General features: G+C 37.3%; 1 protein-coding gene across 6 annotated transcripts in view; it reads right to left on the bottom strand.

Moving 5' to 3' along the window:
• Positions 1-26,745, bottom strand: part of ADK (adenosine kinase) — a 288,751-nt gene that overhangs the window by 122,674 nt on the left and 139,332 nt on the right. The window lies entirely within an intron of this gene.

The following is a 26,745-nucleotide window of genomic DNA, read 5'->3' as shown; positions in this document are numbered from 1 at the left end:
TACCTTCTTTCAACAGCTGTTCTACAGCACAGAAAACAGAGTTGAAAGTGCTCCATCCTTTCAGGCCCAGATGCTCCCATCCCCTCCCCCAGCAGACTTACAGGCTGCAGTTTGGGAAAGCCATGGGGAAAAGTGGCTCGAGGGGCTTATTACATCGCCTTTGAAGCTGAAGATCTACTGCAGAATGAATGCACCACTACAGACCTGCCCTAACAGACACTGCATAAATAAAGGCAATTCCAATTTTATAAGTAATTAAAAAAATCCCAACCAACAACCAAAAAACCCAACAAATAATATGTAATTTTAATCTCATTAAAATAGCAAAAGGAAAAAATTATAATAGGCACATTTTTTTGAAATATTTCAAATAGAAATTTTTGTGTATACAACAGTTTTTACTCAGATACTACAACACCATATACTCACATTTAAAAAATGAGATGCTTTTTAAACGAAGTTTATGTCTCGGAAGTCCAAATGACGATGTACAAAAATAATGGTTTTAGAAGTGGGGGTCAATAAATATCCATCACATATATCCCTTCCTTATTAAAAATGTAAATATGATGTTGGGAGAGTTAGGCCACAATTACTTGCACACTTGTACTATCAGAAGTACTAGGGCAGCTTATTCCTAAACCTCAACCTTCCCCAAGTGCTCATTAATATCCCTATGCCACATCTAGTTTATGGGATGACTGTTCGTGAGGTTTCTAGGGGATCAGCTAAAAAAAAAGCAAAAAACAAAAGAACAAAAACAACAGAAACTTTTCCCCCCTTTCTTTCACTCAGCTCAGTTCCTTGCTTCCATTCCAAATGCAGCCCAACAGATGATATAATAATAATAATATATAAAAATACATAATAATACTAGACAAGTGAAGACACAAAGTAAGGACAGGGAGAAGACGCTTGGGTACAACTGCCCTCCACAAGAAATGTACCGGCACCCTTGCTTGAATTTTTTTCAGATACAGAGATTTGAAAACACTGCTGTCTTAGTTATCTTTAAGACTGTTTCACAGTATCACAGTATGTTTGGGATTGGAAGGGACCTCAGAAGATCTAGTTCAATCCCCCTGCTGGAGCAGGAACGCCTAGGTGAGGTTGTACAGGAACATGTCCAGGCGGGTTGTGAATGTCTCCAGCGAAGCAGACTCCGGAGACAGAAGGAGACTGTATTGTCCGTCACGGAAATGCAGTAAGTGCTTTTTTAAAATAATGAATTTGCACATAGTTACACAAGCACATTCAACCATTTAGCCATTTTTTTTCAAATGATAAAGTGAATCAGGACAAAATTCACAGCTTAAGGCCTGAGGGTGTAAGAGAAATAGCCCAAGTGGGCCCAGACATTTTTCTGTGACAAACCCCCTATTGCACTTGGTGACCGCCAGAGGGCACTGCTGTGCCCTCACCCTGGCTTGGCCTCACAACGTTTGTGCATCTCCTTCAGCCAGCAGATGTTCAGGCCCAGTGGATTCCCAGGACAACCCAGCTGCCCTAGCTGGACTCCAGTCCTTCACACCAGCCACAGGCTCAGGCTTTGCCAACCCTGAAAATCATTCAGATTCAGAATCGTGTTTCCTTCTGTGCCTGCTTCTTAACAGTGTTCCTGTAACCTTGAGTATTTATGGCCTGTGCATCCCTATTTTTTTCTACACCAGCAGAAATCTGCTTCAGCTGCCATCCCATCCAGCTGCCTCTGGCACACTCCTGCCTTCTGGCTGGACCAGCTCAGGTTCCCACCTCCCAGGCAAACCAAAAGCAATGACTCTCAAGAGGTCAGCGAGGAAAAAAACTGCATCTCTTCCTAGACCTCATGAACTCACATACCAAAAACCTACTCATTACATGTGAAGTAAAAATGACTATTACATTACCATTCACAAGACCAGTGCATAGAGTTTATGCCTGGCTCTGAAGTGTCAGCAAACAAATATTGAGATGAATGTTACTTGGGGAAATGGCACCTAAATACGGACACTGGAAGTGGAGTGGAGAAGAAGTGCACTGTGAGATTTCTTATAGCTCCCATAGTGTGAAACGAATTTGCATATGTAGTTTGTACAGGTACACACTTGGCATACAGACACAGCTTTAGGCTGGCACTAGTTTTTATGGACAAGTTTAAGTATTATCTTCAAACTACCTCTTTATAACATAAATACTAACAAAATCTTGAACACTGTAGAAGGCAGCCTTACAAATAAGGAATAAGGTAAATGCAGAATGCTTTAAGCACTGTTAGAACATCATTTTAGCCACTAAGAGAGGTGTGGAACTTGTTATCATCTACACTATCAGAGTGCTTTTATGTAATATATTTGGAACATCCTTAAAATGAGGTAGATCAGATTAACCATGTTCACAGGCATCACTGAAGCCATAAAGAAAAAAGCAACTCCAGCCAGAGCTCTATTTTATAATTCTGAAATTAGCACTATCATGTACTTATGACATACTTGCCCACTATATTATCATTTTACAACTAGTTTTCCCTGTTCCCCCAGGTACTGATAGCTTTCCAAATAAATTAACTTACATTATGGGAACATTGTTATTTCAGGTCAACATTTTCAATATGAACTCATTGTCTCCATAAAGCAAAGAAATATTATAATCCATTAATATCTCTTTCAACAAAAAGGATGAAATCTTCCCCTGGTTAGGCTGATAAACACTTTGGTGTCAAAACTAAGCCTCTTTATCATGATAACCCAGGGTAATGGTCTGCTGCTCCAGGCACTTTATCTACTTTACAGATGAAAAATCAGTTCTACTTTCATGGAATTAGATTAATGCCATAACAGGAAATACTTCTGGGGCTGAACTTGCTTCATGCCTTCAAAGCTGGCTGTAAATTTAAAATACTTCCTGAACTCAAAAGATAAGACAGAAGAGAAGGAAAAAGAAAAACAGCGGAGTGACCCTCTTTCTAAAGAAAAATATTGCTTCCTGAAAAAGCTGTCGAAAGCTACTTGCTAAGGGCATTGTGCTCCAGAAGGCCCGGGGCAAGTCTGGTTTAGTTGAACATGAGGATTCTGGGAATATATCAGACACTTGCCATAAATCTGTTCCTTCTGTAATCCTCTCTGATAAACTTTTCTTTTTTTAGTCATCTTACTTGGCATAAGACAACGTAATAACTTTCGCAGCTTTTAGCAAATACAAACCAGCTTGTTATTTTATCTATGATATTTTTCAGGGATAACAGTTTTGCAAATTTTGAAAAATGCTGACCCCAAGCCTTAAAATTGAATTTCAACGCTCAAAATAGACAACAAGCAGCAAATTCAGTAACACCTTCATACATAAATAGCTTTACAATAGAAGATGTATGGCATTCTTAAGAGTAACTTCACATTTATGGTATCAGAACCTGAAGTCTGATACAAAATATTACCATAAAGGCAGGCTTCAGGGAATTCTGTGTTAAGTTTATCAAGACAGGGAAGGTTTTCTTTAGTTCCCTTTTCCATCAAACAGTATATACTAAGGAGTCACTTTTTTTTTAATGTGGCCTACATCTAAACGCATGGAATATCACATCATTAAAAAAGCAGGATCAAGTATCTTAGTAAACTTTATGATTGAGTACTGAATAACAATAACATTTACATACTCAGAACTTTGAGTCAGAGAACCTGAGGAAGATAATATATGTGATTTCCACTGACTTGTCTCTTGACTAGATCGACTGTTGTGCCTACTTGGGCCAACATTTTTATGGACCAGGTAATCACTTTTGCCTTTTATGTTTGTTGCACTCAGTACACTCCTGCAGTCGGAAAAAACAAACCAAACCAAACACTTGCTGTCTTGTCCCCCTGTTCAAACTCTACCTCTGTAATATTACTAACCCAAAGACACACAGGTTAAGTGTTTATTCCTGTGCCAAGGCACTCTCCATTTGATCCTGAAGCAAAATTGCTACTTTGAAACTGGAAAGAAAATTTATTGACCAGCACAAATCCAAAACCAGCACAAATGGGATGGGCAGGGACCTTCTTGTAAACATTCCTGTTCAGGCTTTCATGCTACATGTCAAGAGCTGCACTCTCTTTCTGAACATCAACTTTACTCCTAGGTGTAAACAGGTAAATAAAAAGCCCATCCAAAAATCACCATCAGTCTTCAAAGATCACATCAGATCCACAAGATGCGTAGCTTGCAGCTCTCCACTCATTCTCTAAGCACCAATTTAATCAGCAGGAATAACTATGGAGGTTTGCTAAAGATGAGTGGGAAGTGAGAGAATGCTGTGAAAAGGGCATTTAAGTAATGCAAGCAACTGAACTTCATGACGGAATTGTGTAAAGCATGCATTTTGTGCATTTTTGAGAGATCAGCTTGAAGCTGAAACACACACAGTTGTTTGAATGTTCAGGTGAAGTTACAGGTGCAAAGCAGATGCTTCTCACAAATTTTAATTGGACACATTATTCTGCTAGTTCTTTCTGTAACAGAGGACTGCATGTCGAAATAAACCAGCACTACAGCAGGATCTACCATCTAGACAACAATTCCACCTTTGACCTTAAAGTACACTCAAAAGTCCAGGAAACAGAAAGAAAAAACCCCTCAAAAAATCTATTCTATGATCTCATTACAATAAATTGTACCCTAAATGCCCATTATTTCCCCAATATATGCGATCCCTTCATAATAGGCAGTTCTCAGAGATTTTTTTGGAAGGACTGCAGTATGGCTACCATTGCTTTAAAGTTTTCAGGATCAAGCGCTTTTTCCTGAACACCTTATGCTATGGCAGAAATATTCTGCCACAAGCTTAGCACCAGAGAAATGCCATATTTCAGACTAGCCTTACTCAAGTAAGATAGTACCTTTTAAAACAACATCTAAATTCATGTACTAAAACTGCCCTGTGCACCAAGTGCCCTGTAAGGAATTGTGGGCACATGGGACCAGTTAATGCAACAACAGGACTACCTGCTTCTAGGATAAAGCAATCTTGCTAAACAACACATCACTGGCATTGGAATCATCTAGTCAATATTTAAAAAGTAACCAAAAAAAAAAAAAAGGAAAGCAATAGTAAGAAATGTAAACTAATTAGTAAACTACTTTTTTTTTTTAAATGAATGTTGCGTTTGGTTTCTTTTGAGGGATGGATTTGTTTTGTTTGATGGAAGAAACATTGAATCTGAGACCTTGCATTTTCTACAAATCAATATGTTAGCTTCGATGTTGGGATTGCTGACAAGCAGGATTCCCACAACAGGCAGCCATCACGCTCTGAGACACTGCTATAGGACACCAGCACTCCAGAAGTGTCAAATTTCCACAGAACTCTCTAGAAAGCTACCGATAGCATTGCACACCATTTCTGCTTCCACACCACCTGCTTGCATTCACAGACATCTGTAAGTTTTCTCTTTCTTTCTGCAGCACAGACATTGACCTTGCTGCTATGGGCTGAAGAGCACACATGAAAATATTAAGAATATACAGTGCATAGGTCACTTGAATGAAGAACCATTTGGATCTTCTGTATGGAAGAATATGAATGAAAGACACCGCAATTGTAAAAGGCACATTTCAAGAATTCACTCATTCATTTTATCAGAGTTAAAAGCATCATTATGAAAGAATTAAACTCCTTTGTGAAATGGATCTGTCATGTAGAAACTTCAGTGGGAGACTATCCTTATCAATTATTCACATGTGAAGGAAATTTTTATAAATTAACATTGCTCCTGTCAGTATGTTGTTATATTTGCATGTGTTTAACAAAATGTTGCCTTCTTCCACCTACACTCACTAGAAATAGAGCAAACATTTCAGTCTTTTCATTAAAAAAAAAAAAAACACCACAGAAATACTGCTCTCCTAAACTTCAAACCATCAATTTAATAAAGGGAGGCATTTCAAGTCTGAGTAGAAGCTGTGTCTTTTACTTCTTGAATCTTTCACTGTGAGGTTTATTACTTCAATTATTGTAATACATCAAGTCTAGAGTAAGACAAGATCCATAAGCAGAACATGTGATCGCGACAGGCACCAGCTGTAACGCTCATTCATCTACTAGTGTCTGTATTTGTTACAAAAAGGGTGGAAGACTTCACTTGAGTGAGCTCAAACAATCCTTTTCTGTCCCACACGGATACCACATCAATATCCACTTTTGTGAGAGACTAGTCTTCCAGAAAATATTTGTTTTAAAAGAAGAGCACTGGAACACTCAATTTGTTTGGTATATTTAAGAAAATATTCTTCAGATTTTCCCCTGAGAACATGTACTTGGTATTTATAAGCAGGCTTGTTGTATTATGAACAATGATTCAAAGGAAAAAAACAATTATTGCGGTGGCAACAGTGTTACTGCTAACCATCAGCCCTTTTTATGAAAGGATATTTTTCACATTTCAGAGTTCAATTCAAAGCACAGACAATCTTTCGGAGTGTTGTCCTGTGGGTGGTAACCTACAAGGGAAAGAGGAGACTGCCACAGCAGAAACTGTTACAATGCAACATATGATAAAATTCAACCTAGAACAACTCAGTTCCTACTAATGTAACTACTCTGGATGTGGATGCTGACAAGCTCCATAGCAAGATTTCTAACTCTGTGCCACATGTAATTATGTGCCCCAAAAGGACTGATTAGCTTTAACGTAACTCTTTAAGAAACATATGGCACAGTGATTTGGCTTACTGACTTAGCTAACCCTGAGATGAGCCCCAGGAACCTCTGTGACACACACAAGATACAGTCACGCCAGGGCATGCACGGTAACTGAAATGCTGTTTTGCACATTGTGTGTCCATCCTCATTCAAAATAAGCAAAATTCACTGTGACAATGCGAGCTTAGAAAACCTGACCTAGCTCCATAGTGTAAATGCACATGACATCCTAGCCTAGTAACGCAGGGCCCTTTTAGGGAGCACTCTCAATCTGAGTGCAAAAATTCTATATTAAAATTTATTACTATCAGGCTGTATGTGTTAAGTTATACTGACAAACGCATTCCTGTAATTCAAAAACAGATATAAAGGAGGTGGAAAAGCTTTTGGGGGCCAAAACAAATTAGCAGATCTGTTTAGGAAAAAAAAACCAAAAAAACAAAACAACAAAACAACAAACCACCAAGAAAAGGATCTCAGCATAGCTGGTCAGGGTAAAACACCTGGACTTTTTATAAAGCAGTGCCACTAAGACCATATCCAAAGAAAAAGAAACTAAATGAGATGGTATCTGAAGGTATACATGCTCTTCAGAGGCCTGGGTAGAAATACAGTTCATTTAACGCTCCACAAAAGCCACGCTCAGACTATTTAAGAAACCAGCAACACTGCAAAAGCAGCATGCCACAAGGCACCACTGCCGGCCCACCATGTCCTCCTCCACTTTACACTATTGTCTTTTGAAAGTATTCGTTGACTACTTCGTTATGCTTATCTATAAAACTAACCTTATAAATCATAAGTGGTCTGCACGAATCTGTATGAATATTTGCTGCTGGAAAGATTCTTAAGGTTGATTTTTATCTTCATTTTGAGCAAAGTTACAGGCAATTGCCAGGGTTAGGTGTAAGAGAGCATCACTGGGATTTGTTTGTTTGTTTGTTTAAACTTACTGTTACTGGATATACAAGGTTTTGAAAGCAGCACAAGTTTACACCCTTGGGAGAAAGTATACATATCCATGTATGTAGCTCTTTGTGAGTTGCCAAAACAATGTAAAACAAAAATACCAAAAAAGCCCCACAAACAAAAAAAACCAACCAGCCAAAAAAACTCCAAACAAACAACAAAAACCAAACCAAAACCCAACTTCTTTTTCCCCCAGAAGAAAAAGCTTTGCATGCCGGTTAGAAAATGGGGTTAAATGCCATAAGCAACATCGATTTTCCTTTTTCATGCGGGATTTTCAACTTCACAAAACCTAATCTATCTTGATACCATATACAAAGTAGCAAACTGATTTATGGGAAGCATACAGCCTTTTGCCAGCTTACCACCTTCTTCACTGGCAACACCAAACCGGACATAGAGACTCAGGCTTCAGGACAGGTAGTATTCTCACATGCTGTCAAATGTGTAATTCCTTTTGTCTTTACCCTCCCAAAATCTAGACTTTTTTTTTTTGTATCTTTTAATCTCCAATTCTCCATCACTAGAATATTTATACAATTCTATCCTAAGTCTTCCACAATCATTCAAATGTGTAAAGAAAAATTTTCGTTTTAATATCAGTGGCTTGAACTAGGAAAAAAAATGACCCTCAAGGTTTACTTATTTGAGAAAAACTCACTGCTCAGCAACTACAAAAAAAAAAAAGCAAAGAAAGAGTCTATATTAAGTTTAGGAAATAATTCTGAATAAATTACAATCATACATCCTCATCTGAAATACAGCATTGGGCTCTGGGGAGCCAGACTGCAGGCAGACCCAGTGTACAAAAACAGAACGAGAAAACTGGGATTGTGACATTTAGAGCAAGGACGCCACAAACGTGTGAAAAACACATATTACTCACATAATGAAGAGATAGTATAAGAGTGAAAAAGAAGAAGGATTAAATTACTAGAGAACATATGCACACATGCAGTATTTGGTCTATTTCACACTGGAAAATAAATATACAGTAAGCTAGATTGTAATACAGTATGTACTCCATGATAACTTCTGGAAAGGCTGTACTTGGAGCTTCTCCATGTTTTTAGCACGAAAGTACATCCATGGCACTTTCAGTGTGGTGTGCATTCAGAGTGTTCATGGAATAGTAGAGCAACTGCCATGCTATAAACTCACACTCTTACTCAGTATTTCCTGGTTTCTGCAGACAAGCCTCAGGACTCTAAAGCCTTCCCACACATTAACCCATCTCACTTCAAAAGTTAGATGTGCTTCCTCACAACCTACCCACACTAATGAGACCCATATGGGGGTCAGCCTGGAATTCTACATTCACATCACTGCTCACTCCGTGTCGACCATCTCAAATGGACGCAACCTTCCCAGACCAAATAGCTTCTAACATCAGGAAGGGCACAGAGAACAACTGCTCAGGGTCTCTCATACTACAGGGACTAAAGGACATAAAATAAAACTACCAGGTGGCAAGTTCAAAACAGAAAAATATACTGCATATATACACTACTGAAGTGTATGACATGTGAGTCCAGGATTCCACAAATACAGAAGTTCACAGAATCACAGAATGTCAGGGATTGGAAGGGACCTCAAAAGATCATCTAGTCCAATCCCCCTGCTGGAGCAGGAACACCCAGATGAGGTTACACAGGAATGTGTCCAGGTGGGTTCTGAATGTCTCCAGAGAAAAAGACTCCACAAGCCCCGTGGGCAGCCTGTTCCAGTGTTCTGTCACCCTCACTGTGAAGAAGTTTCTTCTCAAATTTAAGTGGAACCTTTTGTGTTCCAGTTTGATCCCATTACCCCTTGTTCTACTGTTGGTTGTCACCGAGAAGAGCCTGGCTCCATCCTCCTGACACTCACCCTTTACATATTTGTAAACATTAATAAGGTCACCCCTCAGTCTCCTCCAAGCTAAAGAGCCCCAGCTCCCTCAGCCTTTCCTCATAAGGGAGATGCTCCACTCCATCATCTCTGTTGCCCTGCGCTGGACTCTCTCCAGCAGTTCCCTGTCCTTCTGGAACTGAGGGGCCCAGAACTGGACACGATATTCCAGATGTGGTCTCACCAGGGCAGAGTAGAGGGGCAGGAGAACCTCTCTCAATCTACTAACCATCCCCCTTCTAATACACCCCAGGATGCCATTGGCCTTCCTGGCCACAAGGGCCCAGTGCTGGCTCATGGTCATCCTGTTGTCCACCAGGAGCCCCAGGTCCCTTTCCCTTTTTTTTCAAAAAACAGTTATTTACATAGACTTGGAAAAACTCACAAACCTCAAGAACTCTTGAGCAACATGCTACCAGCTTTATCTGAGGAAGATTTTGAGATGTAGTTTACTGAAAGATGTACCCATTTCCCTATACGATGGCCATAATGTCCTGCTCTTCCCTTAGCACTTGCCTTACTCTATCAGCTCACTCTTTTGAGTGTTGCTTTCATTTTGTCCCACAGTTTTATTTCTCATTCATATTTCTTCTTTTTATTCTATTGAAGAAAATATTTTTAAAGAAAAACAGTATCTAAATCCCAGTTGTATATGTTCAAATATCTAATGAGAGTGACATAAGAGGAAAAGAAAAAAAGGAGTTTATTTAAACACCATAATTGATTTAAAGCAAATAGAGGGGATGAGGTTAATTCTTGGTTTTAGACTTAAAGGAAAATCAATGACAATAACTTTGTCCAACCCATGCCTGAACAGTTGTATTAAACAGCCTCCCTATAACTTTGGAAAGCACCTTAAACTATGAAGATCAATCAGAGCACAAAGTACTGCTAAACAAAGCATTGCTCCCATTCAGCTAAACCCAACTGTCAATACTCCTGCTATGTCTCAGCTGGAGTAGCATGGCCATCTCTGAGCTCAGACTTACCCAACTGCTTTCAAGCCCGTCGTAAACAGCTACAAATGCATGCAGTATCGGCTTTGAAAGTGATAACAAATGTGCATTTCATGGCAAGTTAAGTAGTTTTCTTTATTTCTCTCATGTACACCACTTTCTTAGGAGAATTCACTTAAATCCACCTGAATTTCCCTAAATCTAAATCCATTTTGACAAAGCAGCAATTTGAAAGTGTGCTTTGTTTTGCATTTGTCTGAAAATTTATTTTCTGAAAAGAAATTACCTTTTCTGAATTTTTTTTTTTTTTTTAGGATTATCTTGCTGAAGTCAGATGACAAGCTAGTTTTTATTAAAAGAAGAACCTACAGTAACATTTATATTAAAAATTCTAATGTCCTTTGTGAACATGATACAGCGTTTAATAAAATTTTAGCAAAATTTTAACCGGTAAGTATACAGTATAGTCACCATAATGCATCAAATACTTAGTTCTAAACTTATCGGGTGGTCTTCTTAGCAGGTAACAATCTCTTATAAAAATATGTGAGGTATATAATAAAAATATGAGCAAAATTGGAGAAAAATTACACTTAGATTTATTGCTACATTTGAATCACCAACCATACGCACCCACATTAGTGAGAGGCAAATCAACCACTGCTAGTGCGGGGCTCTTAACAGCCAACAGTCACTGAACTTCAACCACATACGTCTGGAGAAAATGATTTGTTTGCTTTATTGTGCTTAACCAATGCTACCCTTTCAGGAAAACCACACTGTAAACCAAATGGGGTATCCCACATCCTAACAAAGTATCTTAAATATGTTGAATAAAAACATGAGCAGCGTTACCTACAGTGCACTAAACTCCTTTATAACATGCTCTTTGCCCCCTCTCTCATTTAATTTCCTTCCATACTGTGAAAAAAAGTAACACCTCTTATGTACGACAACAGCTGCAGATTGTACCATTACTGCTTTTTAGATGACTTGCGAGGTTCACACAACTGTGGGCTACCAAATCCTGCAGCTCGTCAGCAGGAGAGATTCTGAGAATGACAAGATGAATTTTTATATTTCATATGAAATCACAGTAAGCAACGGAAGCCTTCCACGTGGCACAAACAAATTAAACTATAGAATAAAAGACAAAGTATAGCAAACATTATTGTGAAGAAGCTCTAAGGAGATTTCAAAAAAGGATCTCTCTGGAGATGAACCCAATCACCTTTGCAACGTAAGTCCTCTGCTTCAACACACTTGAAATTCGGGATTTTATTGCCAACGTGACAGCAATCCTTTTAATGTGGCAAATTAGAGGAAAAAAAGATGAAAGAAGAATGAAATGCAATTTTTCTGGCCCATTATTAGCAAACCAGCAGAGAGAATTTTGGGGCTGAAGGATCTGTGCTGTTCCATTATTTGAAACATTGTGCCAAACAAGGCTACACAAAACAAAACAAAGACAGATCAACCATATGTGTGTCCTTTTATAATGCATTTCAGACAAAAAGTCCCTTGATATGAGACATGAGAAGTTAAGAACTTTTAGAAAATAAACAAACTATGAAGTTCATTATAAAAAACAGTGTACTGAGGAATTTTGAGAAAGCTGTCTTCTCATCAGAAGTTTTCGTAATGAAAAAAATTTATGGCAATTACAAAGCAAAATGAGTAATTATAATAATATTCCTTGACATCTGGGTGGAACTGGGTACTTCATTATAATATATTCTCAAACATTTATGGCTGTGGCAGCAGTAAACACTACTGACATGGAAGATGAACCCATGATGTTTCACAGGATTTCTAATAGCTTTTCTCTCTTTTTAAACAAGAGAGTTTAATTTGAGAACTGCTTTTACGCCTGCTCTAAAACTTCCTAATCATTTGTCGTATCATGCAAATATTAACTCCTTCTAATTTGCACAGGGCTTATTTTTGAACCATGATCCATTTCAAAGCAATCATAATTTCTGAGAATTGCTAGGCAAACTTATCTGTGAAAGCAAACAGAACTCCAAAGCAAATATTACTCATGCAGCATTTACAGCTAAGATGCTTTATGCATTTCATCAAAACTTCCATATTTAGCCAGAGCTCTTCAGATTGAAGGGACTGTAAACACATCTTAGATTTAGCCCAAAAATCTGTACAGGATTGTCTCTAAGACTTTGCCTAATTCATAGCACAAAGTTTCAGTTTATTGATGTCATAATCAGTATTTAATCTTCCTTAAAACAATCAAGGCACATGTGCAAAACATAAGAGTACACACTGATTTTTCTTTTTATTTAGCTGTGGGCTACTACTGCCCTTCTGCTATAGCTGAGTCACTCTGAAACACTGATTTTTTTGCCAGTGGCCATATCAACAAGCCAAGGTTCTTACTATCTCAATCTCCCTTTTCTTGTTGGATTAAAACCAAAAATTTATTTCCATTGGACATATTGAATTAGCAAAACCAAGAACACGCATATGCTACCTAAATGGGCACATACATTCAATAATATTAAGACTTGTTTTGTTTTTCTCGTTTCAAGAGCTTTCCAGCTACCATTGGAAACATCTTCCATGAGTTCCAAATACAGCTATGTACTTTCTATTAATTTAAAACTAAAACCTACCTACTGCTAAAACTATGGAAATTGAAAACTTAGCTGAATTGTAACAAGAGGTCAATACAGTATTGTAAAACTGATGCGATGTTAAATAATTACAATAAAATGTAGGTGACTACTTTTAGCGTTACAATATATATGGTACTGTTAAGAATGAAAAGACACGGTGAGGATTTAACTTAGTTATTTGGAAAAAAACTTCTTACTGGTTAAAATAACACTGCTCAATTGTTATTAGGAGGCAGAGAAAATGACTTTCCACGTCTCAACTGATGTACCAGTTGCATAGGCACAAATACACTTATGTTATGAGCAGAAAGAAGCTGCAGGAGCAAACTCAAGCTTTGCTAGTCTCTAATCTAACTGGGCTGAATTGAGGTGAAGAGAGGGACACACGGCAGTGAGTGCTCTTCCTTCTTGACAATCTGTCACTCAGCACCAAAATATCCCACACTCTGTCAAATGGTATGAATTAATCTCCCAAATGGGAAAACAAGAGGAGGCAAGGATGACTCCAACTCCAAGTTAAATACATATTGGCTGAGATTCAATTATAGCTTTTATGCTATTATAGCCATTTAATAGCCTTCAGCTTCGAAAATGAAATTCATGTGCTGGGTGGCATGCTAGGTGTTGCCTTCTACATGTTAAAGTCTAAATCCACCCTTGAATTTTCTACTTAGATATTGTTACATTCTACAGTCAGATTTTAAAATTTTGCCTTCAGGAGAGATATTAACTGCTGAATCTCTTTCTACTTGGTAATACAGGCTTAAGGTAATTATGGCTTAACAAAACCTGTTTTCAAATCTGAACCAAATAGCTTTACCACTGTGGAAAACACAGTAAATGCTCTGCCACAGTTCACAGGTGTGTGAGCTGTACTCTATTGTATTAATATTATCACAATTTTTCTGAAAATAAAACATTAAAGTATGTGTGTTCTTATTATACAGAAGAGTAAGAGGCATAATGTTATAACACGCCCGGTAGCTTTTTTCCTAACATGTAAAGATTTATACTTTTATTTTTCACCTCTAACACTTTTCTCTTAGTTTTCATTATTGTTCACATTTTTCTCCTCTGACTAGGTCAAAAATCAAGAGGTGAAAGCCATGATTTTTTTTGAACTTAAAGCTGCGATAGTAAATTATCAGCTCAAAGGTTCTCCTAGTGCAGTATCGCATCTCAACAGCAGCCACAAGTGGATGTCTAGACAAGAGTAAAACTAGAGAAGCACATACAATACTCTTCTTGGCTGCCAACTATTATATTTTCAGCTTAGAGTATTTTCTACAGAGATTTGCAGTTGCAGAAAGACTCAAGTACTCTCCTGATACTCTCCCCTGTCAGGTCAATGGTGACATGACTGCTAGTTATATGAAAATTAGCAGATGCAATCAGATTATCTAATGCATTGGTAAGTTAACCTCCAGTTACACCAGCCTCGGGTTCATCAGTTACATGATTTCTACATATAATTCTGAAGTGGTTTTGCTGCTGTACCCTTTATTTTCCAATCTATTATATCACTTAATCAACAGAGGAGCCAGTAAGCACTTATTTTAAAAACAAAATTGAAATTAACTTTTCTTACAGATGAGATAAATTCAACCTAGAGTGGAAAACAGGGAGGAAAACAGGGAGGAAAACAGGGAGGAAAACAGGGAGGAAAACAGGGAGGAAAACAGGGAGGAAAATAGGCTATTCTAGCAATATGCCTGTAATTCTACATTCTATAAAATAAGGATATTTGTTTAATGAGCATGACTGAAGTTTAATATAAAAAAAATGTGCTAGACTAACTGAATTACAGGTTTTTTTAATACCCTTTTTTGATACTTTTCTACTAAAGGATAATTTTGAATGTTTTCTTCTGTTCCTTTTCCACTGTACAACACTTGGCAACAACTCTGCAATTGGGCAGATTACTATGTGGACATTTTTGCCCAAAAGAAAAGATGACACCTGCTTTCAATTCTCCTGACAGAATTTTATCATCATACTGATAAAAATAAGAACTTAATAAATTCATATTCTGAAGACTTTGGGGCTTTGTAATAAAAAGAAGTTCAATGCTTTCAAAATAATTATAATCTGATTTTATTTAACCTATTTACCATATGAACATTCAAACAGTTGATTCGGCTGCAATAAAAACCTCCCAGTATTCTGTATAGGAGGCCATTCTAAAAATTTTAATGTTTTCTGTTCCTCTTCCATGAACTACATTTTACACTCCTGCTGCTACTGAGAAATGCATTAAAGGCAGATCACATTATTTCCCTCCTGTCAACAAATGATGGCTCAATTAGGCAGATAAGAATCTACAGCCCTCAGCAGAAACTCTCTTCAGCCCATTCTCAGCAGTATAAAGCAGCACTTAGGGACAGCACTAGTTCTGGAGAATGAATACCTGCTATCCTTTATATACACACTCACTGAAAATTTCTCTTTTTCTTCAAAGAAAATTGGATCCTTCATATTGTTGAAAGTTTTCAATCACTTACAGTTTGTAATTTTTTTTTCTACGTTCAGCTACAGTTCATGATTAATATCAATAAAATGGTACGGAATTTTCATTTTAGCACATTGCTCTACTAATTCTAAATCATTCTTGGAAGTAAAATGTCTTCATAAGTAAATGAATAAAAACTCTAAGGTTTTTACTCTAGTCCTCAAAGAACAGGGGAAATTCATATTTAAGGATGAAATTAATTCTTACCTTACTTTGCTGTGATCAAGTGCTTAAAGTGCTTGAACTCCATATACAAAGAGTGCCAATGATAGCAAGCCCAGCTATAAACACCAATATTCTCCTGGGTTCTCTCAGTGGATGATAAGGTTGTTTCTGCTTCGTTCCAATTACTCACGCCATCTTCCATGCCCACTACCTGCCATCGTTTCACTGAATTTCTTAATTTTAACCCTACTTTGAAGAGAAATCTATTGAAAATACTGTGGTTTCTCACTTCAGGTTATGTAGAGAGAGGGAGAAATAGAATTCGGTACTTCCCTTCTTTCTCCTATTTCTTCCATTTGTCTCACTCTTTAAGATTTTATGACTCTTTATAATACTTAGCCTTTACCTTTCAGAAAACACCTCAGTGTTGTTCAGCACCAATTATGCTCCATATGGTCTTAAAAAGAAATGTTCAGAGGCATATGCTGAGGCATATTTCATGCTAAATACTGTTAAATGCTGTTCCACACCCCTTTCGAGTTTCCAGGAAACTATTGTTATATTGCATCTGGCAGCAGCATAGTTGGCAAAAAACTTTTAGGGGCAGTGGCATTCTGCAAAACAACTTCAGTAACTTTAGCATAATAAGTGGTAACAAGACAGATCTCATCTACAGATCTTCAAGGGCTAGACATTATTAGCCACATAGTACAAATGGGAAACCTTGCGATTTATAGAGGGCTTTGCAGAATTTATGGACTATGGACTCAGATTATGGTCTGAGCACGCCAATATTTTGCCTGAGCAGCTACATCACTCAGAAACACGAAAATCAAACAAACAAAAACACCAAACCCCAAAACACCATCCTTAACCAACACAGTCCTGCCAATAAAACTTCGGTGCAAGTATGATTAGTCTGGGAAGGTGAGAGCACTTCTGCTGGTATAGCAGCTGCTATAACTGCCTTTACCTTAGGGTGCTTATGCCAGAGAGAAGTGTAAACCCCCAGGAGGATTTTCCACAGCAGATGCATAAGCAAAATCCTCCTTTTGTCGACAAAAATCTAAGTGCCTTTGGCTTTTGTTTAAGTCAAACCTTTGCAAGGATTAGTACTGGTGGTTTTATCATGTTCATATTGCTAAAATGATGTTTTATCAGTCAAGCCCAACTTGTCACCATGATGGTCTGGGTATGCCTTAGAAAGAAATAGAGTCTAACTCTATTTCTCCAACTCAGAAACTTCTTCTAAGACAGCACTCATTATTTATTCAGAAAATTAAGTATTTCCTGAAGTATTCTATCCTTAATCAAAATAAGAAGAAAACTAAAAAGGAGGATCTTCTTTCTTTCGAGCAAACCAGACAGTTGGAAGGACATTTAGCAAGCAGGCTTCCAAAGTCTGCTTTTAGAATCGGTCAATTCCTTTTTCAAGTAAACCCAATAACAAACAAGGCTGGTTGGACTCAGCCCTTTCACCTCTTAAAGGGCTAAAGAATCTACCACAATATTGTAAAAAGACCAATCTGCAAAGCAGAGTATTAATGTACTTGATATGTTATAACAGAAAACCTGTGCAGAAACATTTTTGCAAAATGCTTTTTTACTCTAAGTACACAATGCTAAGCACAATATAGCGCACTAAAATTTACTCGACAGAGATTTTTAGGATATTGATGCTGTAAAAACCTTTTTACTTTTAAAAATAATTGTTACCTGCAGAATCAAAAATTAGCCTTCAGGTTCCTATCCTGCTTGCAACCCCTGTCATTTCAAAGCAGTGTAGATCAATGCCATTCAGTACAGTCCAGTTTTTGGGCTAAGAGCAAGCATATATGAATCCCCTTGCAGTACATATACCTATTTTAATATTCTACAATTTTAGTGCAAAACACTACTGCCTTTGAAATAATAAGGACAAATGTGATCATTTCAGAGTGCTCATTTCAAAGCACATCATTAATCATAACTTTCTGCAAGACAAAAAAAGTTTTTTCTATTTAAACAACTGCCGCATCCCTATTTTACACATGAACAGATGAAAATATAATTTCAATTTCAGACCAAGTAGTGGGCTACCATAAACAGATAAACTCAGCTCTCAAGTTACACACATGCACATAGGTTTTGCTGTTAAAAGTTCATCTTCCTCATGTAAAACAGAGCACAATTGCTGTAGTATTTATATGCTGGTTTTAACGTGTCTGTTGATGACACAGATGCAAAGAAGGTATATTCCAGGGTTATGCAGGCCATGACATCTCCACATGTCAATGAGATCAACTCCTTTGGAAGAAAGGTGAAACCCCAAATTTCAATCAGCTGTACCCAGTGGTGACTACCATTGTATTATAAATTCTGGCAGTCAGCATCTAAAATAAGCAAGTTACCTCAAATTAGAAAAATCACAAATCCCAAGTTTTAGTCTTTAGAAAAGCCTTAAATTAATGATTCTTTTTTAAACCTTATCAGAGAAATACTGAAACAAGGAATAATTCAAGACAGAACCAATACTGTTTCAGTCAGAGCTTCTAACTCCTCGATATGCTGGTGCTTTAGTTTTGAGATTTTGCTCTAACAAAGTTGACATGGTAACAGACAAAATTCTCGTGCTCTCATAAAGAAAGCATCTAATAAAGACTGGCATGCAAGAGGACCTGCAGTAAAAATTTCCCTTCAAATTGACTAACCTCACCCCTTGGAGTAGGAGAGCTTCCCTTTTTAATTTACATTTAAATAGTGTGTTAAGTCTGGCCAGACTTCACATATGATTTGAGACTCTGTCCCTAAAGGCAGAGGCACCTGGGAGCAGAGGTCTGTGCAGCAGCCTGTGGGCGGCATGGCAGGTCCCTGTCCCTGGTGAACGGCTCTTGTCACCGCTCCCCAGTCTGCTACAAAGCCCGATTCAGCCTTTGCAGACAAGTAGATTGCAACCAAGAGACTGATTCAGTATTTCAACAGACTTACAAATTCTACTAATGAAATAAAAGCATGCCCTCTCCCCTCTCCCACCCCTCCACCCCCTGCCAAAAGAAATATAATTTTAAAAGGGCAATGTAATCACAACCATTATGACAATGAAAATTACATGCTGGGTTTATCTCTGTAGGTATCTGTCAAATGCAAAGCACGCGCAACATCTTTGGAGTAATAATGATGTTTTATCATTTTAATTACAAACACTTTGAAAAAAATCCCTAAAGTGTACCAATTGGGGTGGTCTGAACTAACAGTAGCTTGATAGCCCAAGGGTAGCAAAAATAGATTGAGCTACCAAATTTCATAGTAGTTATAGCAGCTGTCTTCTTGCCTCAGGGAACCCGGGTATTTAACAAAGCAGACAGCTTGGCATTGGCATCTGATTAGTAATGTGGGTATTGTTGGCCAGAATACGCGTGGTTCTATTGTTTCACTGTTTGATTAGGAATTTGGAGAGGAATGGCATCATTTAGCTTTCATAGTCAGCTTCTGTACGTTCACTTACAGGTATTGTAAAGGATATTTTCTCACTTATCACTGGCTGCAAGTAGGGAATATTGTCTTCAACATGATCGATGAAACATGACAGGATTTAAATGTCAGGGTCAGTTGCTTCCCCATTTCTGTGCCAAAATTTTGTTGAATTGACTGCATAAGTTTTTCTAATTGGGGAGAAAAGTGAATAAGATGAAAGCCTGTTCTTCCCTTACTGCAGGATACAAACTATTTGGAATTTAAAATAATTTTAAAACATCATTCATTCCAGTTTAACTTTGCAAGGGAAAATTTCTCTTCACAAAAAAAATAAGTCACAGAAGAAAAATCCAGTTGTTGGGGTTTCTGAGAGAGGGGGATTGATTTTTCTTTTTCTAATCCCACAGTAGGCTGACAGTTTGGATAACCACTGGGGGTAAGAGAATCTCCAGTTCAAAACCAATCTGCTTAATGGTAAAAATCTTTGTTAACATGCTCTATCTTAAAAGAATTGATCTTGGGGAATAACCTTAGCACAAACAACAATATTACTTTGAGGTTTGTGTTTGAACTTCATACAGCCGTAAAGACCCCCCACGTGGCTCTTCTCTTTTTCGTTCTTTAAGTATACATCACAAATTATTGGTGCTTGTTGGCAGAGTTCAAATCACTGAACTCATTGCAAATAGTCTACTTCAGCTAGAAGTACATTCTTTTACTCTATCAAATCCATCTGAGGTAATAAGACTTGATGTTTTATTCAACAGAGCTGAGGAAAATTGTTGCACAATAGGTTAATTCAAAATGGCAGCATAGAAAATGCATCTGTCAGTGGGGATCAAATTACAGGGCAAGCTCCTCTCAATGCTTAGAAAAACAAGTCTGCAGCTCTACAGATTATGTGCATGTGTGTGTTTAAAGGGGTGGGAAAGGAGCTAAATATCTGAGCTAACCTCCAATTAAAGTCAATCATAAAAACAGCCAATTTAATGAGTACGGATTTCTTTGGGTAATTATAACACCAACCACTTTTTTTTTTTCTCCCTCTCTTTTAAATCTGTAATTCTGCCTTCTTGTTATTGCTTGCTTTGTCATTAATCGCCTCAGGAACTTGATTTCCTAGCAACAGACTCTGCCACCAAACATTTGGCTCCTGTTCAACATTTTCTTTGTGAAAAATGGCACTGCTATTGCCGCCTGGCTGCTGCAGCTAGACTGCCTGTGTAAGTGCTCTAATAATGCATTCTTCTAAAAACCACCCCAAAATCACATGATAAAAGGAGCGATGACTGAGCTTCACTAATTACTGTGCTGAAGAAGTGTATCTGCAATTTAAAGGCTACTGGAGTAGGAGGAGAATGACAGGGAAGGACACATGTATATTCTTCATATAAATAAATATCATTATTAACAGAGGTGAGCATTTAGAAACAAATATTTTTACCATGTTAGATTCTCATTAATTTTCTATTACAGAAACAGGAGGTACAGTTTTTCTTAGAAGTTGATTATGTATTTTTCTGCATAAAGTACAACGCATTCATCTTTAAAGAATGACATCTCCAGGATCAATATTGGGGGGGCGGGGGGGGCAGGCAAAGAAGACAAAGTTTCTAACTAATTCACTTTTCCACATAAATAACTTGAGAAAACACTGGCAAAATTATCTATGCATGAGAAGTTATACCTGAAATGGCACACAATGCATTAGATCCATCACAGAATGACATAACACATGGTGGTGCCAATTTAGACAAAGCTCTTTTTCTCATTTTGATCAAAGAACGAAAATAAAGGCTGGGAATTTCTGTATTTATGAGAAAGTATTTTTCCCATATTTGTTTTGGAAGCCAGTAAATAGCAGAGTTACTTCCTGGTTAGATACAGAATCTATCATCTCTCCACAACAAATGTATCACGCTTCAGCTGTAATTTACACAATCCCTCAAGGGGGGAGTTGAGGAAGGTGATGTTACTCCAGGCCAGCAAAAAAAGGCCACAACTAACTGTTGCTGGCTGCAGCTACTTCTTTATGGTTAAGACATTCAGAAGGGTGCTTTCCTGGCCATAAAACCTCTTCATAATTGTGAGAAACAGTTTTTGCACGTAAAATGACATACATACTGATGTCAGAGCACTATGGCAAAAGTTATCAATGGAAAAAAAGCTATTACAAAGTTATTCAAACAAATGTCTTTTTTAGGGGATATTTTAATTCCTGCCAGAGTCTGTGTCATTTCCCATGATGCACACACAGGCCCAGCACACCTCAAAGAAAAAACCTATCACAATCCATTGTAAATTATCATACTCATCATAGCAGTAGATTATAATAAAAATGCTTTCACTGAATATGCCTCTGAAAGGAGGAGACAGCACAAAAGGAATTTCATTTATACTTATCTTGTTATAATAATCAGCATTTTTTCTCAAGTAGAATAACCAAACTCCATGTAAAATACTGTAGAATGTTATTTAAGCTTTGCTACACAGTGCTGACATCGAGCTTATGTTTTGACAGACTCATGCTGAAACCAGATAATGCCGCCATCAAGCCCACTATACCACCACAGTTCCTCTTTCCTTACAGAAGCACTTAGGCATTAGAAGAAAATAAATATAAAAATACCACAGTATTTGTTGAAACATACCAGCGTGGTTCGAGATTTAAAGACTTCTCCAGCAGATAGGCATGTTACATTGGGTTCATTATCACATGCCACAACAGATGACATTTCCTATTTCAAACTCTGCCTAGGATCAGAACTGTCATTAACACCAGAATAAACTACACTTACCATTAACTTTGTAAACACAAAAGAGATGCTGAAGGTGGTGAATGGAGTTTAACTGTGGACTAACAAAGCTATGCAGTATTAGAATATTTTGTACTTAATGTGGTACAACTGAGGAGGATCCCCATTGAGAAATTTCTGTTATTTGACACATGGAAGTAGAAGGGAATGGTTTAAACTTTTATGGATTGTAAAATAACAGCAGCCCATGCGAAGCTGAGTGAAAGTGCCACCTTGTCTGAACAAAAGGTTTTATGGCAATACTGAAATGGACCAACCCAAAAATCGAGCTTCATAGAAATAAGTCTTAGAGCTACAAAAAAGCTTCATCGCTCCTCTATCCACAACAGGTAGCACAGGAGCTGTTGTTTTCAAGCACTGTAAATTCAAAAAGAAAAAAATGAGGGATCATAATGCAAAAAATATGGTGTAAAAATGGTCCTGTATCTCTATACTGAACACAGATAAGCATGAGTATCAGTAAGGCCATACCTATATGAAATGGCTAGGCAAGAAGTCTACGTAGATACTACTGAGAAAAGCTTTTTAAGCATACAAACTATAGCCACAATTCAAATACAGTCCCTAAACGACAATCTACTGTTTTATTTTGTACAGAAAAGAGATAAGCATTTTATTAAAGGAAGATCAGTTTGGTTTTTGGGAGCTGCTTTACCGATCCATTCTAAGTTAAGACTCAAGTTACTACAGACTGGGAACTCAAGTGCAGTCAATACTGTCATTTCATACGCTTAGTAAAGCAATGTACTGGGTGTTTCAAAAATATTAACCCAATCTGAAATCACTACATCTTTGAAATTAGGTCCATCTTTTTGAAACACCCTGTGTTTAAGATAAAAAGAAAAACTGAAGCACTGAAGGAACTTTCAAGAACACATTTATTACTTCAGCACCAAGATATTAGCATCAAATGATAGTGTTTCAGCCACCTAATGCCTCTGACTGCAAACATTAAGTGAATGCAGCTGCTAGACTGAAGAACAAATTGAGTAAAGCTAAATAACTGGCAGAAATAAGGATGGATAACTGGAAAAAGAGAACACACACATCTGGGAAGCACCACACTTGGGGTAATGATGTTCAAATACGGGCAGAAAGTTAAAATTCAGCTGTTTACATGAGCAAGCAGTATCAATTGTCACAGAGTTAAGATTTCACAAGTTTAAGTGCAGCATTTAATGAAGGAAACCATTTCCTGATTTTCCGTTTTCTTCCCATTATGAAAGGACAAGTGCAAAATTCTTTACTCACATACAGTAAGACAGAGGTGCTAATTGGAGTCAAATGACAACTAAAATTCTCCTCAAATTTTCTGCTCTCCTAAATAACTCTTATTGGCAGATTATTTTTTAATCAAAAACATTGACAATGAAAACATCTTTGCATTCCAGGCCTTCATAACATATGAAAATTAATAACTATACACTGCAAGTTGCATTAAAAATGTTTAAATGTTTGTCTGTAATGCCAAAGAAACTGGGCACCAGCAACTCCCACAGATTTCAGTTAGTGCTAAGGATATTGATGATCTCAAAAAGAAGAAAATACAACAACAAAACCACACAGCACAAACCCCCCCACAACCCAATACATGTTATAGATTTCTTAGAGATGCCTACGTAAATACGGTACTACCATCAGTTTGTTAAATGCCTCTGAAAACAAGACAAAGGTGCCCAAATATGAAGTTTTATCACCCAAGTTTGTGAGATGCAACTCTAATACATAAAAATTCCACAGTGCAAGTCCTGACAGAAAACATATTCACAGAAGGAAAAAAAGAAAAAAACCTCACAAAACACAACTTAAGATTATTTTCATGGCAGGTTGTGTCCCATTGCCAATTTTAGAGACAGAATGACAATGTTTAGTGTGATCATAACTCTCAAGTTATTCTGAAATAAGGGAAATGTCTGAGGAAGAGACATTTTCTAGCTCCAGGAGGAACTAAGTAAAGTCACTCACAGTGAACTCTAATCAGACGCCAGCAGCACAGGTAGCTGATGCACAGCGAAATGAATATGATAGACTGCAAGATATTATGTCAATGGTAGAAATTACTGGAAGTATATGAATTATATCTGGAGAAGGTAACAAAATTGCATAGCGTTTGACAGCACATATAATCTATCTTAAATGAAACAAAGTAGAGTAATTTTAAAGGATTAAAATATACTTTTAATGTCTACCATCTTTGAGAACGCTGGGGCAGCCTCTGTATTTTGCTTGTGTCTGTGATTTACAGGGTCCTATTCCTTGCTAGTCTTTCTCCAATGTGTCTGCCGGATCTGATTACCAGATGGCTAAAATAAACGTATTGTGTTTATTCATGGTAACAGAAGCTGTCTTTAAGGGTTCTTTCACGGCTTCACTATCTTTTCCTTTGTACCTACTCCTCCCTCTGTGAATTGATTAGATTTCAGAGCTAAGTTTCATCTGAGAGCCATTCTGCTGAATGCTGCACTGAAAAGCCTATCATCTATTCTAGTAAGCATATATAGATGACCACAGGATACCACAGACCTGTCCTAAAGCAACAACTGCCATACTCTGCCAAGAAAATAGATAGTTTGATAATCTCAGGACATGGATTTCCAGAATAAGTATCTGTCACTAACATACATTCTAATGCAATCCAAGAAATAGGTGACAGTTGGACAGAAAGAGGGAAATGAAAAGCAACATAAGCACAGTACAAAGCCAAGGAAGGTAACAAGACTTAAAATGAAGACAGACAACAGTAGACAAATTAAAGACTCAGGGAGCTATCCTGTACCTCAGGAGTGGTAATTGTTCAGTACATGGTTTTGTTTATTCTGGTAAACTTCTACAAACCTGCAAGTAAAGAAGCTAAATGAAAGAAAAGGGCATGAGGGAAGGTGTACAGCTCTACGCATTATCTCCTTTCTTTAACACATGCAATCTGTAATCTGAAGTAGTAACACTGTCCTAGAAATCTCTTAGCTGCCAGCCTTGAGTGCTTTTACTACAGGTGTGAACCCGGTTCTTTACTCAACGGCTCTCCTCCTGCAATCAGATGTGTACCTAATCTGAATTTCATTTTGCAAATATCTAATATAATTTATTAGCACTTCAGTGTCATTTATTTATCCATTAACATATGCGCACCTTGGGTTTTATTTTCAGTTCAGTACAATAATTCTGTCTGTTCGTCAAAGCTTGGATGCCCTAGAATTGATATCTGAAGAACAGCTTTTATTATATATGAAAATCAGTGTAGTCAATCACCTAGTCAAAATTTAAGTGATCAGTCTCACTGACCACAGAAGAGTAGCTTTGGAACTAAAATAAGGTGAGAACTATATCTTAAAAAAAAAACAAAAACCAAACCTGCTTTTCACCGCATATAATGTTTCCCACTTTTCCTGAAGCATCTCCACTAAGTTATTTTTTTCTAAATGGTATATTGGAAGCTTCATTGGTATGTATGTTTAAGAATGGCAAAATAATTTTTAAAAAACTACTTAGTGCAGTAGAACTTTTGGTAACATTTGTCATTCTTCTTCTTTATTTAAACGATACTCTTAGCCTTTCAATAGTTTTTTAGCCAATAGCGTTAATTCCTAAGCGTGGCACTTGGAACAGACTGAGGTATAATTACGGGGAAATAAAAAATGCAGAACACTTGAAAAACAGAAACAAAAAATGATTAGACAATACACCCCTGTATTTTTTTTAGCTGCAGCACAAACATATGGCCATAGCAGTGGGATGTATTTTCTTTGTATACTGAGAAGGTTCTAAGTATTTTTTGACAGTTATAAAGGGGCAGTCTTGGCCATACACAAGAATCAATAACAACCATGTAAAGCCTACAGCAGTGCACACTAACAGGCTGTAGGAGACATTAACTCTAGCTAAAAGAAATAACTGTATTTTCAATGAACTTGTTCCTCCTGGATAATCAATTTTTTACACTTCTTACCAGCTGTTCCCACATAGCTCAGGTAGCGGAATGGAAGCAGCTGTCATACAGAATCCATATATTACATGCATGTTATGAGGTTTTAATCTGTCGTGGTTGTTTTATGTTTGCTAATTTTGATCAGTCAGTTCAATTTGAAAGCAAGATGAAAACAAATTCACCACTTCTATTTAGGCAATATGTAATCTACACAAATACGCTAATCTGGCTTGATTCATTCTGGATGGTAAAAGAAGAATACTAATTGTGAATCTACTAATGCCCCATCCTGAAAACCCCTTTATTCCAGAAGTAAGATTTCATCATTAAAATTAGTTTGCCCCACCACCCACATTCAAGAGATCTGTCACAATCATTGTTTCTGAAATACTGAGTTATAAGGTGCCATAGTAATTACTATGGAATAAATAGCAATTAAGATTGTTCGCACAAATAAGCTCAAACTGTTTGCAGTGAATAATTATGCTAATAGTGTTTTTCTACATAATTTGTGCATCCTTCACAACAATTTACTAGAAAATGTGAAATGTAAATTTGATGCACTACTACAAAAGCTCTGAAAATATGTTTTAAGAAAGCACATGACTAAAACATACTTCTACATTTGTATATTTAAATTCAAAGAAACCAAACTATGCTGAAATGGAAGCATTTTCTTTCATTGTATTCCTATGAAATCATCCTAAACCATACACAGACGTGCTCATTGCTTAAACCTCACAATGCTGTAATGCAAATTTCAGAAGTTTGAAAGAAGCT

Source organism: Columba livia, chromosome 6 (genome assembly GCF_036013475.1).
Source record: "Columba livia isolate bColLiv1 breed racing homer chromosome 6, bColLiv1.pat.W.v2, whole genome shotgun sequence".
NCBI lineage: Eukaryota > Metazoa > Chordata > Aves > Columbiformes > Columbidae > Columba > Columba livia.
Note: the sequence above shows the minus strand (reverse complement) of the source record. Positions and strands in the feature narration are given on the sequence as shown.